The 17891-nt window shown below is 43.5% G+C and overlaps 1 protein-coding gene across 6 annotated transcripts in view; it reads left to right on the forward strand.

The window, feature by feature from the left end:
- The window catches only part of CAMK1D (calcium/calmodulin dependent protein kinase ID), a 483060-nt gene that overhangs the window by 90798 nt on the left and 374371 nt on the right, over positions 1–17891 (forward strand). The gene's annotated exons all lie outside the window — the stretch shown is intronic.

Raw genomic sequence — 17891 nt, forward strand, 5'->3', positions numbered from 1 at the left:
AGGCTTGGCAAAGTGCAGTTCAGGTGCCTGAAGTCGTGGGTCGTTCACCTTGAGCTTGGGACCTTTTCCTTTTGTTTTTGGCTGCTGCATCGCTGACTTCCTTGGAGAGGGACCACATGTTAAGCTGCTCTTGGTGTCTTTTTTCCATCTCTGAGACTTTGCTTCCCCTGTCATGATGGAATTATACATGTGGCTATTGTCCCCGCTGAATTGGGAAGATGAAAAAGGTATAATCCCCCATGACATTCATTCAGTTTCTTTCTTAAGAAGATTCTAAGAAAACCCTGTTTTTGAAGCACTGGGTATTCCATCAGTTGAAATTCCTGGACATATCTTTCTTTAAAAAAATTTTTTTTGAGGTTACATTCTTGTCTTTACTGGGGCCATTTTTACATGTTGTTTCACTGGTTTGGGAATGAAAGATTTTAATGAAGTTTGCAACGACTGCTGACCTCTTACCCAGGAGTGGCGGTTGCACATTTTTGTTGTTGCGCTAGGAATGACTTGAGACTTAGAATTCTCACCATGACTTTTGAAGGTTGAGGCATTGCGGTAGAGATGCAATAAATTATTTCTCCTTAGAGGAAGCCTTTGTTTTTCTTCCCTGCCTTGCTCCATTCTACCACAGAGTTAATGGTCTTGATTTTAGTGAAGTAACAATAACAGCAAACCTGCCTTTGGACGTTAAATACAAACTGCATCCTTGGACAGCACCGTGTTACTTTAATTTTTTAAGAAAGACTTAATATTTCTAATTGATTTTTTTGCTTCCTATGGAATTTTCCCCAAACCTCAGCTTTCTGGTGCAGGCTCTTTCCTGTCTCTTCGCCTCCTGTTTATTAAAATAGAGTCATATGCCCGTCACGTGTGGGAGATTGTCGCCACGGTAGGACAGACGTCAGGCACTATTGTCTGCGTCTACCAGGGCCTATTATCCCAAGTTCCATTGCGCAGGCTGAGGACTTTGCCTTGTGTACCACAGACCAACATTATTTTTCTTTTTCATAACTCATATTCGAAGTCATTCTTGACAGGTGCTTTCTGTGGGTGAAAAGGCTGCATACGTCTCAGAGCCCTGAGCGGTTGTTTGTTATGGTTTAATATTTATCGAAAGCTCCCATCTATGGGGGCATTTATTGACTGGAGGCTGGACAGGTAGAGCCACGTGTTTTTCAAAATTACTCTGTGCATGTGTATATGTCCCTTTATTTTTTTCAGGGAGCATTATTGCTGTTAAATGGGCATGACTGAAAGGATATACATGTTATTGTTTGCCTGCATTTTAGGGCTTGGCTGTGATGACAGCTGTGGGGTTTGCTCTCAGCAGTCCTCCTCCCTGCTGTAGGTAGTGTCGTCAATGTGCATATTGGTGAAGGGTCCCGGTTGCAGAGCCACACTGCTGAGTGATTTGCAGTTGAATTCACTGTCCCGGGAATCCTGAGAGAGGGATCGAGGACTTACTTGTTTGTTCTGCTGTGTCTTTGATATAAGACGAATCTGAGGAGATTTTGTTTTTCTAAATAAAATGGGAAAGACGTGAGTGGCCTAGAGTTTTCATATTAGCCCATTTTCACGCTGCTGATGAAGACATACCCAAAACTGGGTAATTTATAAAGAAAAAGAGGTTTAATGGACTCACAGTTCCATGTGTCTGGGGAGGTCTCACAATCATGGCGGAAGGCAAAATGCACATCTTACATGGCGGCAGGCAAGAGAGAGAATGAGAACCAGGTGAAAAGGGAAACCCCTTATCACACCATCAGATCTCGTGAGAGACCTACTCACTACCACGAGAACAGTATGGGGGAAACCACCCCGTGATTCAGTGAGCTCCCACTGGGTCCCTCCCATAACATGTGGGAATTATGGGAACTGTAATTCAAGGTGAGATTTGGGTGGGGACACAGCCAAACCATATTACTTGTCTTACTTTCTAGCAGCAGATTCTCTAAGTCAGAGAAAGGCAGATGTGGGTTTGGCCTGGGGTTCATTTCCTTGAAACTCCTCATAAAAGTCTTACTTGCATTATGTCATAACTATGAAACAGTAGGTCTTTTTCCTGCCATTCCTACTATACGTTGTCTTTTTGGATTTTTTTTTTTTTGAGACAGAGTCTGCCTCTGTCACCCAGGCTGTAATGCAGTGGCATGATCTTGGCTCACTACAGCCTCCGCCTTCCGGAGGCAGGAGGCAATTCTCCTGCCTCAGCCTCCTGAGTAGCTGGGACTACAGGTGGACGCCACCACACCTCGCTAATTTTTGTACTTTTAGTAGAGATGGGGTTTCGCCATGTTGGCCAGGCTGGTGTTGAACTCCTGACCTCAGGTGATCCACCTGCCTCGGCCTCCCAAAGTGCTGGGATTACAGGTGTGAGCCACTGTGCCCAGCCAGATATCTATTTTTTTGTTTAATTTGGTGTGACAGCAGTTGAACTCAATGGTACACTTTAAATGAACGCAGTTTATTGCGGATAAATTATACCTCAATAAAGTATATGAGATACGGTGTATGCCAGGTGCAGTGCTCAGGCCTTGGGAAACACACAGGTGATAAAACATGGTTCCTGTCCTGTAGGCTTCATAATCGAAAATGATCTGTATATATGATGGGATGCAGGAAATGCTACCTGAAAATACAGCATCTTGGCATACTAAATATTTCAGGCTGAAGGAAATGGAGGAAACTGCAGAAGCAGGAAGGTCACTCTCTAACCTTCTCTAACCCTTTTCCCCTAAAGTGGGCCAAAAAGAATTCTCTGGCCTGCCTGAAAGTCGGTCATAAGACCCTCATTCCAGTGGGGTTCTGCCCTATTCCCGGAGGCCAAGAAGAATTTGAAAAAGCAGGCCTTGCTAAGTTTCTCCTTGTTTATTACCATTAAATGATACCCTTTCGTCCTCCAATCATACTTCAGCATGACTGTCCATAAAAATAGACAGTTTTTCCTGGGTTGTTTGGGCTTCATTTCTGAAGGCTCTCATGTCACATATGACTTACATTAATTTTTGTTTTCTTTCGGAGACAGTCTCACACTCTGTCACCCGGGCTGGAGTGCAGTGGTGCGACCTTGGCTCACTGCAGCCTCCATCTGCTGGGCTGAAGTGATCCTCTTGCCTCAGCCTCCCAGGTAGCTGGGACTACAGGCATATGCCACAGGCCTGGCTAATTTTTGTATTTTTTTAGAGATGGGTTTTCACCATCTTGCCCAGGCTGGTCTTGAACTCCTGGGTTCAAGTGATCCACCCACTTTGGCCTTCCAAAGTACTGGGATTATAGGTATGAGCCACTGCACTTGGCCTTTAAATAAATTTTTAATGTGTTTCTTTTGTTAAAAAAAAAAAGTCCTTACACCTGTAATCCCAGCACTTTGGGAGGCTGAGGCGGGTAGATCACTAGAGGCCAGGAGTTCGAGACCAGCCTGGCCAACATGGTGAAACCCTGTCTCTACTTAAAAAAAAAAATTGTCTGGGTGTGGTGGCACATGCCTGTAATCCCAGCTACTTGGGAGGCCAAGGAACAAGAATCGCTTCAACCCAGGAGTGAAGCCAAGATTGTGCCACTGCACTCCAGCCTGGGCAACAGAATGAGACTCTGTCTCAAAAAAAAAAGAAGAAAAAGTAAAAAGCCACACTCTTCCCCCCACCCCCAAGGCTAAACTTACCTTTTCTTTTTATATTCTATTCCATACTCAAAGATGACAACTAAAGCCCCCAGATGAACTGAGAAGCACTTGATTATCATCAGTTTCCGTCAAATCTCTAGGACACAGAATGGATTGGAAGTTGTATAAAATAAATTTTCTTGCACAAAAGTGCGGGGAAAAAAGGAAATGTGTACTTTATTTTTCAAGTTATAAAAGAGAATCTCTTTGATGGTATAAAATGCAGCGGTAATAATTCTTCAAGTCTTATTAAAGAATTCAAATGGACCAAAACTCAATAAAATGTGAACTCTAGGCTCAAGGACCTATGAAGGTAGTCTTTCTTAATAACTTGTTTTTCTTAAAACTTTGAGGCCGGGCACGGTGGCTCACGCCTGCAATCCCAGCACTTTGGGAGGCCAGGGCGGGTGGATCATGAGTTCAGGAGATGGAGACCATCCTGGCTAACATGGTGAAACCTCGTCTCTACTAAAAATACAAACAATTAGCCAGATGTGGTGGCGGGTGCCTGTAGTCCCAGCTACTCAGGAGGCTGAGGCAGGAGAATGGCGTGAACCCAGGAGGCAGAGCTTGCTGTGAGCTGAGATTGCGCCACTGCACTCCAGCCTGGGTGACAGAAAGAGGCTGTGTCTCAAAAACAAACAAACAAAAAAACTTTGATTTCTCTTAGACGTTATATGGAAATGGAATTTTATTCTGTGAATGTTTTATTTCAGATAGACTTGCAAAGCCCTTCTATACATAGACACTGTTTTTAGTTTTTTTGTCACCCCAAACCTCAAAAATGCATCTCAGCTTAAAAGACTTTCTAGAGTTTTCCTGAGTCCAAAGTCATCCTGCTGATGTCACGCTTTAGGTTCTGAAAGGTTTTATGTGGAGTGTTTTTTTCTTCTTTCCTAAGAAGGAAAGGATCAGAAAGGAACTTGTAACCATTGTTGAGCATTTTAGGAAAAGTGAAAACCGACTTCATCCGTTTCATTTGTAAGGAGAAGCATGTTAGATGTGAGTATATTTGGAAACGTCCAAAATTTAACCATGACAGGAGACAGCAGTGTGATGGCAAATTTCAGGCCAAAGTCTGGTATTTCTTTGCTTTCTTCCCATTTTGTCTTGTCTTCTCATTTCTTTTACTTTTCTACTTCTCTTTTCTCACTATTTCTTTGCTTTCTAACGTTTCCCTTCCATTTTGAGCCATTTTCTTTATTCCGTCTACATATGAACTCACAGCAGTAGCGAAAACACTGAGGTCTCAGAAATATATTTATCCATGTATCTAAGGACTCTGGAAAACAGATTCAAAGACGTGAAGCCTCAGTAGTGAAATTGACTTGAGGAGGAAAGATGTTTATGTGTGGCAGATCTCGGGGTTTGCCTATTTATAAAATGTATTCAGTATTCATGGAACAGATATGACGGATGCTCACTCTACACCAGGCACCATGGTCAAACAGAGAGGGCTAACCTATGTTGCCTCCATTCTGAGAATCTCTGCGATGACATAGCAGGGGACAGAAACAAGGATAAAAGCTTGTAGTTGCAATATAGCGTCGTGATGACCTTCATGAAGGCACGAACCATGTGTTGTGCTCGTATAGTCGTGTTACAGGAAAGGGGTCCTGATCCAGACCCCAAGAGAGGGTTCTTGGATCTTACACAAGAAAGAATTCAGGGTGAGTTTATAGAGTAAAGTGAAAGCAAGTTTCTTTGGAAAGTAAAGGAATAAAAGAATGGCTCTTCCACAGAGCAGCCCTGAGGACTGCTGGTTTCCTATTTTTTTTTTATTTTTGAGACGGAGTCTTGTTCTTTTGCCCGGGCTGGAGTAAAGTGGAGTGATCTTGGCTCACTGCAGCCTCTGCTCCCCGGGTTCAAGCGATTCTCCTGCCTCAGCCTCCTGAGTAGCTGGGATTATAGGTGCCCACCACCACGCCCAGCTAATTTTTGTATTTTCAGTAGAGACGGAGTTTCACCATGTTGGCCAGGCTGGTCTCGAACTTTTGACCTCAAGTGATCCAGCCACTTTGGCCTCCCAAAGTTCTGGGATTATAGGCATGAGCCACTGCAGCCAGCCTGGTTTCCCATTTTTATGTTTCTTTCTGGATGATATGCTAAACAAGGGACGGATTATTCATGCCTCCCCTTTTTAGACCATATAGGGTAACTTCCTGTCGTTACTGTGGCATTTGTAAACTGTCATGGTGCTGGCGGGAGTGTAGCAGTGAGGACAACCAGAGGTCACTGTCATCGCCATCTTGGTTTTGGTGGGTTTTGGTCGGCCGGCTTCTTTGCTGCAACCTGGTTTATCAGCAAGGTCTTTATGACCTGTGTTTTGTGCCGATCTCCTATCTTATTCTGTGACTTGGAATGCCTTAACCATCTGGGAATGCAGCCCAGTAGGTCTCAGCCTTGTTTTACCCAGCTCCTGTTCAAGATGGAGTTGCTCTGGTTCACATGCCTCTGACAGTCAGGCATAAGAACCATCATGTAAACCTGCGTTTCCTTGGCCTCTGAGGCTTTGAGGAGGTGTATATGCTGATGTTGATGAAAAGAGTCAAACTCTGTAAAATATTTAAGGAGGTTTCTTCTGAGCCAAATATCAATGACCAAGGCCTATGATACAGCCCCAGGACGTCCTGTGAACATGTGCCCAAGGCGGTTGGGGTGTAGCTTGGTTTTATACATTTTAGAGGGACAGAAGTTAGAGGCAGACATCAATCAATATTGTATTTAAGGTGTACGTTGGTTTGGTCTAGAAAGCCAGAACAACTTGAAGCAAAGATTTCCAAAATCTTTGAATGCAGATTTTGGAATAGATATTGAATACAGGTGCATTCAAAGATTTTCTGATTAGCAATTGGTTGAAAGAGTTAAGTTATTATCTAAAGATGTGGAATCCATAGAAAGGAATGTCTGGGTTGAGATAAGGGGTTGTGGAGACCAAGGTTTTTATTATGCAGATGAAGCCTCCAGGTAACAGGCTTCAGAGAGATTAGCCAGTAAAGGTGCCAGACTCTTAGTTAAATCTCTCCTGGAACAGGAAAAGATGTGGAAAGGGGATGGGATTCGCTACAGAATGTAGATTTTCCCCACAAGAGACAGCTTTGCAGGGTCATTTCAAAATATGTCAAAGAAATGCATGTTGGGGTAAAATACTTTGATTTCTTTCAGGGCCGGCTATCTGTCACATGATGCTATGCTAGAGACAGGCTGGAATTTGGTATCTTATTGCTACAAAGCATCTGTTTTCTCAGTCTTAAGATTTCTGTTTGAATGTTAATGCATGCTGGCCAGTCATGGCTGAATTCCAAAGGGAGGAAGGTAGAATGAGGCATGTCTGATCCTCCCTTCCCATCATGCCCTGCACTAGCCTTTCAGGTTAACTTTGGAATCCCCTTGGCCAAGAGGAAGGTCCTCCATTCAGTCAGTTGTGGGGGCGGGGTTTAGAATTTTATTTTTGGTTTACCCTGATTAGAGTTCATGTGAGGGTTCTGAAATGAAAACTTACCTTGGAGAATGAGTAGAATTTAGTCAGACTTAGTTTTGGTTCTGCCATTTTGTTTTGGCTTCCTTTCGCATGAAGACGGGCCATTGTCCTGTTTGCTCTTGTTCCTTGACTGGTTTCAATGTTAGCATCGCCCTTACAGACTGGGCAGAAGAGTAGACAGACTTTTCTTTGGGTATTCAAAATATCGCCATCGAGTACTGTTAACGTGCTTTTTTAGACTGGAAACTTTCCCAAGGCCGTTTTCCCCACCCACTGACTTGCCTTTAGCCATGATCATCATTGCTTTTGTACTGTCTGTAAGAATAAAAAGAAAAAGTCCTTTTAATGTAAAAGTCATAAACCATGTCCTGACAACTGCAGAGAATTATATTGCTCATTTGTTTTTATTGTTAGTATAACTTTTAATTGTCTTCCTTATCTTTGTGCCTGACTGTTGTTTGCTGGCTGAAGTTAACGATGTTTTGAAAGTCAGTTCAGAGGTGAATGAATGGTGAGGTCATAATAGCAGATATAGACATGTTGTTGGCGTTTTTTTTGTGAATGTCAAATGCTAATTTTAACCATAACAAATTTTGAAAAAGAATGAAAAGTTCCCAGCGAGGGAAATAAAGGTACTCTGTGTGAGAGGCATCTGTTATTTGCAGATAGTACTGTTCATTTCTTTTGCAGATATGAAATATAGTCTCTTTGCCTCAATTATTACTTCATCCTTCAGCCTGCCAGTGTTACAGAAAAGGGGTCATGATCCAGTCCCCAAGAGATGGTTGTTGGGTCTCGTGCAAGAAAGAATTCAGGGCAAGTCCATAGAGTAAAGTGAAAGCAAGTTTATTAAGAAAATAAAGGAATCAAGAATGGCTAATCCATAGGCAGAGCAGCCCCGAGGGCTGCTGGTTTCCCACTTTTATGGTTATTTCTTGATGATATGCTAAACAAGGGGTGAATTATTCATGCCTCCCCTTTTTAGACCATGTAGGGTAACTTCGTGACGTGGCCTTGGCATTTGCAAACTGTCATGGCGCTGATAGGAGTGTAGCAGCGAGGACAACAGGAGGTCGCTCTCGTCGCCATCTTGGTTTTGGTGGGTTTTGGCCGCTTCTTTACCACAGCCTGTTCTATCGACAGGGTCTTTATGACCTGTATCTTGTGCTGACCTCCCATCTCATCCTGTGACTTAGCATGCCTTAACTGTCTGGGAATGCAGACCAGCAGGTCTTAGCCTCATTTTGCCCAGCCCCTACTCAAGATGGAGTTGATCTGGTTCCAGTGCCTCTGACACTAGTGTTTGAGGAAGCTCAGATGTTTTTAAAGTATGGATAGTAGCCATGATATAAATCCTTTCTCTTTTTGCAGTTGGAGACATTACAGCAAGCTCTATGCCAGTGATTCCCAAGCCCTTTGGAGTTAGAACTCTTTGTCCTTGTTGTTCTGGTTTGAGTCTACCCTTCCTTCTCTGCTGTCAGATACTGTGTGCTGTATCTTAGTTGGATGTTCACTTCCTTTGAGAATTCTTTGACCTTTTCTGAGAATTACATGAGATACCTTAAATTGGACTAAATGTAGGGAAGGGATTTTGGAATAGAACTAGGGAATGTCCCAACTGGCAGCTTCCCCAGTTCATCCTAAGACATTTCACCATGTCTAGGATGGGTTGTTTAAGACGTCTCCTTTTCTGGGATCTTTGAAACTCAGTGTTTGGGTCTAAGTTTTTTCCACTGTGTCTCTCTTTCTCTGTCTTTTTTATTGAATATATTCTTCTGTAGAATGGTCTGTATCTCATGTTAGCTTCAGAAGGCACCACTTTCAAGAAGTAATTAAATTATAAAGGTTAGTTGAAAGTCATTATCAATATTGGAGAAGTTAGCAAAGGTATTGGAAGGCCAACCAAAATTTATTTCCCATGTCACTCTTTCTGCAGAAACTCACCTAGAGTCCTTAAAGGGAATAACTGATAACTTTCTGATATATCATGATGAGAGGCCTCTGCTGGCCACTGGGCAGCCTTCAGATAGTTTTTTCCTTTTTTAAAATGTTTAAATTTTTAGGGCTAGGTGTGGCGGCTCATGCCTGTAATCCCAGCACTTTGGGAAGCTGAGACAGAAAGATTGCTTGAGGCCAAGGGTTGGAGAACAGCCTGGGCTACATAGCAAGACCCCGTCTCTACAAAAAATTAAGAAATTAGCTGAGTGTAGTTGTGTGCACCTGGGGTCCCAACTACTCAAAAGAGTGAGGTGGGAGGATTGCTTGAGCCGGAGAGGTTGGGACTGAAGTAAGCCAAGATTGTGCCACTGCATTCCAGCCTTGGTGATAGAGTGAGATCCTATTTCAAAAAAAAAATATTAATTTTTAAGTTAATTTCGTAGCTCACTGTAGTCTTGAACTCTTGGGCTCAAGCAATCCTCCTGCCTCAGCCTCCTGAGTAATGAGGACTACAGGTATGTATCACCATGCTTGGCTAATTTTTTTTTTTTTAACTTATTTTTATTATTATTATTTTTTGAGATGGAGTTTCGCTCTTGTTGCCCAGTCTGAAGTGCAATGGCACAATCTTGGCTCACTGAAACCTCTGCCTTTGGATTCAAGTGATTCTCCTGCCTCAGCCTCCCAAGTAGTTGGGATTACAGGTGTGTGCCACTACACCTGGCTAATTTTTTTCTATTTTTAGTAGAGACAGGGTTTCACCATGTTGGTCAGGCTAGTCTCGAACTCCTGATCTCAAGTGATCCTCCTGCCTTGGCCTCCCAAAGTGTTGGGATTGCAGGCGTGAGTCACGACGCCTGGACTTTTTTACTTACTTTTACTTTTTGTATTTTTATTTTTACTTATTTTTATTTTTATTTTTTTGTTTCTCTATATTGTCCAGGCTGATCTTGAACTCCTGGCCTCAAGTGATCCTCCTGCCTTGGCCTCCCAAAGTGTTGGGATTACAGGTGTGAGCCACGATGCCTGGACTTTTTTACTTATTTTTACTTTTTGTATTTTTATTTTTACTATTTTTATTTTTATTTTTTTTGTTTGTCTATATTGCCCAGGCTGATCTTGAACTCCTGGCCTCAAGTGATCCTCCTGCCTCAGCCACCCAAAGTGCTGAGATTACAGGTATGGGCCACCATGCCCGGCCCACAGAGTTCTCTGGAGGAGAAACCGTAGAGCCGTCTGGTTTCTTGCCTAGATTTGTTTAGAGATACTACGGACTTCTTGCCTAGGTCTGTTTGGAGAAGAGAGTCAAGCAGTGCTTGAGTGATTTGAATTTTTGTTGAGAAAAACAAAGTGAAAAAAATTTTTTCGACACAGATATGTTGTTTTAGCCTCTGTGGCAGATTGTATTTTTCTCTTTTACTTTTTGTTTTTATCCTTTTGTACTATTTTTAAAGACAGGAATGAAAAGAAATTATCCCCGGACCATTCCTCCCGGTGAAAAACATGAAATGTGACTATCCGGAAATGGAGTGTGATCACAGGGGCATGTATGGCTGAGTCATCCAAAATGCTGACTGTCGTGTAGGGCTCCGTGGTTTTGGTGGGTTTCTTAACTTCTCTGTGCCCTGGTTACTTCATCAGTGTGATGGAGATAATAATCTCATCGGATGTTGTGATTTACTGAGATCATTATTGTAAACACTTAGAATAGTCCCTGGTACACAGCAAGCAGTTCGTGATTGTTATTGTATGATTCTATCCAGATTCTATTATGTCATGTTACTATGTTATGAAAGATTCGAGCTCCTTGGTGCACTGATGTGATCTTTGAAACTCAGAACAAATGTTACCTGGGCCAGTGTTACATGAGTATTTGGCCATTAAGATCAGATAAAGAGGCCAACCTAGCAAGTTACTCTCATTGAAGTGTGGCTTGTCTGCCATCCTCATTGGGAACACGTAGAACCTCCCCAAGCTGAGTGGGCAGGGTCCGTGTGGCTGTCTGAAGGGCCCTGTCGTCTTGTGTAGCTGCTCCCGTGTTGAGAGTACAGCACATTGAAAACAGCCTTGGCGGGAACCACGCTTGCTGTTAAGCAGCTCGTCCACTAACCAGCTGTGTATACCCTAGGTCAGGCCAGCTGTTTAAAAAAAAAAAAAATTGAAGATATTTGCTAAGAGAGTAGATCTCAAGTGCCATCATCACACGCACACAAGGGGTGATGATGGTGGGTGATAGGTATGTTAGCTTGATCATGGTGATCATGTTACGATGTATACATATATCAAAACATCATGTTACGATGTATACATATATCAAAACATCATGTTGTATACCGTAAATATATACCATTTTTATTTGTCAGTCATACCTCAACAAAGCTTAAAAAAAGACACATGTTGGCTGGGCATGGTGGCCCACGCCTATAATCCTTTGGGAGGCCTAGGTGCGTGGATCACTGGAGGTTAGGAATTTGAGACCAGCCTGGCCAACATGGCGAAACCCCAACTCTACTAAAAATATAAAAATTATCTGGGCATGGTGGCAGGTGCCTGTAATCCCAGCTAATTGGGAGACTGAGGTAGGAGAATCGCTTGACTTGGGAGGCAGAGGTTGCAGTGAGCCGAGATTACACCACTGTATTCCAGCCTGGGCGACAGAGCGAGACTCCGTCTCAAAAAAAAGACACATGTATAAAAAAAAGTAAATTGGAGACGTCTTGACGTTACACCCATACTAACAGTGGTGTCAATCTCTGTTCCTTCACCCAAGGAAGGAAAGAAGGAAGGGAGGGAGGGCAGGGAGAGAGAGAAAGAAGGAAGGAGGGAAGGAAAAAGGGAAAGAAGGAAGGAAGGAGAAGGAAGTTTCCTTATGTAATTAAAATAGCGTTATCACAACTAACACAATTAATACTAATTTCTTAATATCCTCTAATATCCAGTTTATATTCCAGTTTCCCCAGTTACAGTTGGGTTATATACTGAGTTTACAGCTCCACAGTCACTTCATGTGGGGAATGAGGAGGTGGAACTAACTACATGAGCTCTCAGGTTTATATAAGCATGAAAGTTTTATGTTTAATACCATTAGGAAGTGCCGTTGTGATTTTATTAATTTCTTGTTCTTAAAGAAGGATTGAAGCTTTAGAGACATAAACATGGCTCTCTAGCAAGGTGAAATGGAAATCTGGAAGTTATTTGGTTAAGAGAATAAATAGGGATGGGTTAGTGGTGTCTCCAGCTGGGCTTGGCTTGTAGATTGGGCAGATCACGCATGGACAGTGGTTTGATGACTTGTGTACTGGCCAGAGAGAAGGAGGCTGTGTCCTGGTCTGAGGCCCAGCAGGTTTGAGGTCTTGTATTTTCTAGTCTCCATAAATGTTCCTAATGCCATTTCGAGTTACAGTGAGGACTTGGACAGCCCTTTGCATTTAGTTTTGTTTTGTTATTTGAGACTCTGGTGTTTTCTTCAAGGAGGCTAAATGCTGGGTCTATTGGGTTACCTGTCTAAGGAAACTCCCATTGTTCCAGAATAAAAGAAGAATGAAAAAGTCATGCTTTGACTGCCTGGTGGCTATCAGGTGCTGCTGGCCCCAGAGGTTAGAGCCAACTGGCATGTCCTGTGCCTCATGCAGGCTCCCACTGTGAGAACCAGCTTTGAAGACCTCCCACCCAGACCTGCTGCCGTGTAAGAGGCACGGTGCTGGGTGTGTCTGCCACGGGCCCGGGAGTCAGGAGAACCATTCTTTCCCACATGAGCTCTGAACTAATTGAGAAGCAGGGCTGAGGGTCAGGCAGATGGAGATCAAAATGTTAAATTCATTCCTGATGAAAGTTCCATTGGAGGACTGGGGCATGTTTTAATAAAGGACTTCCTCACTCTCAACCTCAGAAGCAGTCCCCCTAGCCCCCTGCAGGCTCAGAGGAGAGATGTAGTCTGTGGGCTTCCAGCGGGTTCCCAAGAGAAAGGAGGGAGAAGGAGCTGGGCTGGTGCCCTCCATCCCCTCCTGGCCAGCTGGGTAAGTCCGTTCTCTTGCCTTGGGAGAAGGAAGAGGTAGGAGGGTCTGGGGGAGATTCTGCTGTAGACATTGGGAACCTGCTCCCTCTTCACTCTTGCCTTCTTCTTGGGACCTGGTATCCCTAGGGACCCAGTGCCCTGGCTCCACTTGAGGTTTTCCACCCTGGGACAGCTCTTTTCCTGTGTCAGCTTCACAGACTAATTTATTTAGAGGGGGTGAGAGAAATGAGATAAATTCTGATAATAGTGGCACTTAATAAATATTAATTGTCATTCATATACATGATATGCATTTCTTGAACTGGTAAATCTTTCAAAGAATTTATTTTACAATTTCTCTTAAACTCTGAGTATTTGTGGAGTAAATGAATATACCAATCCTTTGTTGCGTTGGGAGGCAGAGACTTGAGGATGGTTGTGTGTTTTTGTGTGTGTGTGTTGGAGAGTGGGTCAGAGAGGAAGTGGGGCAGGGAGCTCAGGCTTCTGGAAGACTCCCTGGGGGATGCCCATGTTCTGAGTGTCCCGGGGGCTACTCTGGCCGATGGGCCTTTGACCCCCGGGGTCCCAGGAACCAGAGCAACAGAGACATTGGGGATCTGAAGCAGCACATGTGCTGGGAGCCGCCTCCTTTTCCAAGTGGCCAATAGTCCCTTCATTGAGGGAGAGGAACCATCCAGGTTCAGAGGCAAAGCCCACTTGAGAGGCAAGGAGGAGAGGCTCGTGGAGCAGGCGAGTCAGGTGGGCGGTGTTTGCGGATCCCTTTGCAAGCCTGTTTTCACACTGTTTTCAGGTGTGTTCTGAGAGCAGCGTATGGAACCCGACAATGACCTTTGTTCACATTAATGGAGCAGATGATTGCATTGCATTTCTTGGGTTCTTAAAAACATGGTAATATGTATTATTGTAAACTGAATTTACAATATTTATACAATTATTTATATTGATTTATGTTGTATAAATATACAGTGTCCAGTTTTTCTCACATCTAGCCCCTTTCTTCCTTTCATTTACAAGGAAATCATAAGGAAATTTCTCAGAATGTTATGTGGACTGAATAAATATTTATACATTATAAATAATTATATAAATATACAATATTGTATACAACAGTACAATTATTTATAATGTATAAATATACATTTATTTGTATATGTATTTGTATGTATAAATACTCATTATGGTCCATATATTAATACACATTATAGTAATATGTATTAATGTAAGTTTGACCATTTTGACTTTTTTTTTTTTTGAGGCCGAGTCTCGCTCTGTCGCCCAGGCTGGAGTACAGTGGTGCAATCTCGGCTCACTGCAACCTCCGCCTCCTGGGTTCAAACAATTCTCCTGCCTCAGCCTCCCGAGTAGTTGGGATTACAGGTATGTACCACCATGCCGGGCTAATTTTTGTATTTTTAGTAGAGACGGGGTTTCACCATATCGGTCAGGATGGTCTCGAACTCCTGACCTCAGGTGATCCACCTGCCTCGGCCTCTCAAAGTGCTGGTATTACAGGTGTGAGCCACCGCGCCTGGCCCATTTTGACTGTTTTTAAGCATACAGTTCAGTTGCATGAAGTATATTCACATTGTTGTGCAGCCATCGTCACCATCCATCTCCAGAACTTTTTCATCTTGCCAAACAGAAACTCTGCCCTCATTCAACAGCAACTCCTCATCTCCTGTCCTCCCAGTCTATGGCCGGCCCCATTCTACTTTCTCCCTCTATGAGTTGGACTACTCTAGGGGCCTTGTTGAAGTGGATTCGTCAATATTTTTGCCTTTTTATGACTGGCTTATTTCACGCAGACCTCAAGATCCATCCAGTCCGAAGCATAGGTCAGACTTTTCTTCCTTTTTTTTTTTTTTGAGATGGAGTCTCGCTCTGTCGCCCAGGCTGGAGTGCAGTGGCGCGATCTCGGCTCACTGCAAGCTCCACCTCCCAGATTCAAGCGATTCTCCTGCCTCAGCCTCCTGAGTAGCTGGGATTACAGGCGTCCGCCACCACGCCTGGCTAATTTTTGTATTTTTGGTGGAGATGGGGTTTCACTGTGTTAGCCAGGCTGGTCTTGAACTCCTGACCTCATGATCTGCCTGCCTCGTCCTCCCAAAGTGCTAGGATTACAGGCATGAACCACTGTGCCCGGCCAGAATTTTCTTCCTTTTTAAGGCCAAATAATATTCTGTTGTATGGCTAGACCATATTTCGCTTACCCATTCATCTGTCCATGGACTCTCAGAGTAACCTTTTGGTTATTGTGAATCATGCTGCTAGGAATATCGGTGTATGAATATGTTGCATTACATTTTTAAAAGGAAACTTGTTGAAATATAATACAGGCATTGCATTTTTGGCAACCACAACACACTTCTGACTTACATGGACTTACCTGAACTGCTGGTTATCCAAAACCCCTAAAGTTTTAAATGTAACAACTATGATACATTTTATCATGGAGCCTTGCCTGATTTGTTCTGAGTTGTTAATTTTTGTGCACAATCTTGTGAGATCCAGCTCATTATATCAGCCTGTCAAGATCTTTTAGAATTCTGAGTGTGGTTTAATTTTGCGTTGTCCACAAACATGATGATCATATCCTCTCTCTGTACAAGTCACCAATAAAAATGCTGAAGAGGAAGGGGCCAGCAGCAGAGCTCTGTGGGGGCTGTTGAAACCCTCCCCCTGGTTGGGTCCTGCTGTGCAGTTGTTTATCGGTCCAGTTTTTCTTGCTTCTAGTTCCTGTCTTCATTTCATTTATAAGGAAATTTCTCACTATATTATGTGGACAGCAGGCTGCCATTCTTTTTTTGAATTTAATTTTTTGTTTTTGTTTTTGTTTTTGAGATGGAGTCTCACTCTATCACCCAGGCTGGAGTGCAGTGACGCGATTTCAGCTCACTGCAACCTCCGCCTCCCGGGTTCAAGCAATTCCCCTGCCTCAGCCTCCTGAATAGCTGGGACTACAGGAGCGTGCCACCACGCCTGGCTAATTTTTTGTATTTTTAGTAGAGACGGGGCTTTACTGTGTTAGCCAAGATGGTGTCAATCTCCTGACCTCGTGATCCATCTGCCTCATCCTCCCAAAGTGCTGGGATTACAGGTGTGAGCCACCACTCCCGGCCGAATTTTAATTTTTTTTAGAGACAAGGTCTTACTTTGTCACCTGGGTGAAGAGTGCCGTGGCACAGCATACCTCAATGCAGCCTCAAATTCCTGGGCTCAAGCGATTCTCCTGCCTCAGCCTCCTGAGTAGCTGGGACTATAGGTGTGCACTGTCATGCCTGGCAAATTTTTAAATTTTTTGTAGAGATGGAGTCTCGCTGTGTTCCCCAGGCTGGTCTTGAAATCCTGGACTCAAGTGATCCTCCTGCCTCAGCCCCTAAAAGTGCTGGGATTACAGGTGTGAGCCTCTGTGCCTGTGCTATGTTGCCATTCATCTAATAATCTGCAAACCTCTGGAGAATGGAACTAATCCAGATTGGCTGTCTGCGCTCAGGTTTTTTAGTAGGTAAAATTTTAAGTGAATGACAGTTAGCTGTTCTACATTCTTATTGCCAGGTTATAATGCAAGCAAGTTTCATACCAAATTCACATAAGACCCCTTATTTAGGAAATGTGTGAGCAGGCCGGCCGGCCGGCCGAGTACAGTCTGGGTGGTGGTTCTGTCATCAGGAGTCCCTGCTCTGTGCCTTCCTACGTGCTCTGAGTGCCACTTTGGATGAAAGCTTTCCTCGAGGCAGATTTTCCAGTATTCCAAAACCAGGATTCTCTTACCCTAGGAGGAGCCTCAGGCAGCCAGAAATTTCCCAAACCAATGGCTGGACCTTTTTGGGAATCTCATGTAAGGATAGAGGGTCTTGCTCTGTAGCTTGGGCTGGAGTGCAGTGACATGACCAGGGCTCACTGCAGCCTTGACCTCCCAGGCGCAAGCGATCCTCCTGCCTCACCGTCCCAAGTAGCTGAGACTACAGGTGTGCACCACCACACCCAGCTAATTTTTGTATTTTTTTGTAGAGATGGGGGTTTTGCCTTGTTGCCCAGGCTGGTGTCGAACTACTGGGCTCAAGCATTTCGCCCGCCTTGGCCTTCCAAAGTGTTGGGATTATAGGCGTGAGCCACTGTGTCCAGCCTGGTAATCACGATTCTGACCGTTGTCACCTTAGATTAGTTTTGCCTGCTTTTAAATTCCATATAAATGGAATTGCACTTATGTTTTATGACATTGGTTCATGTTGTTGCATGTAAAAGTTATTCATTTTTTCCCCATTGCTCTGTAATTCCATCATATAAAGTTTAGGTTCCTTTCTATAGTTGATGGACATTTGGTTGTTTCCAGTTTGGGACAATATGAAGCAAACAGCTGAAAACATTCTTGTCCATGTCTTTGGTGGAGGGAGTATGAGTTATTGATTAGGGTAACTGACTGTCCTTAGAATTGACATTTACAGCAACTAGCACATGGAGAATATCATGCTGTCCGTGTCAAATGATTTTAAAGTAAACTGAAGGTGTTATACAAAACCATATTAAACAAAGGAGTGAATTTAGTCTCGTATGACTCGTATTTAGCCAGTCCATGCCAGTATGAAAGCAGATCATTGCTTTGGTGCACCCCGCCCATAATAAATGTTCTAAGTCAGAAGGTCAATTTCCTGAAATCTGAGATTCTCATGTGAAAGTATATTGTTTCCTCATGCCTTCTCCAGAAGCTTGGGTGGGAAAGAACCCTTTGTGGCTTCTGCAGATAGGCACCATTTTCTCATTATAGATTCTCACTGTGAAAAAGTCATGAATTACTAAAA

This window comes from Pongo pygmaeus, chromosome 8 (assembly GCF_028885625.2).
Source record: "Pongo pygmaeus isolate AG05252 chromosome 8, NHGRI_mPonPyg2-v2.0_pri, whole genome shotgun sequence".
NCBI lineage: Eukaryota > Metazoa > Chordata > Mammalia > Primates > Hominidae > Pongo > Pongo pygmaeus.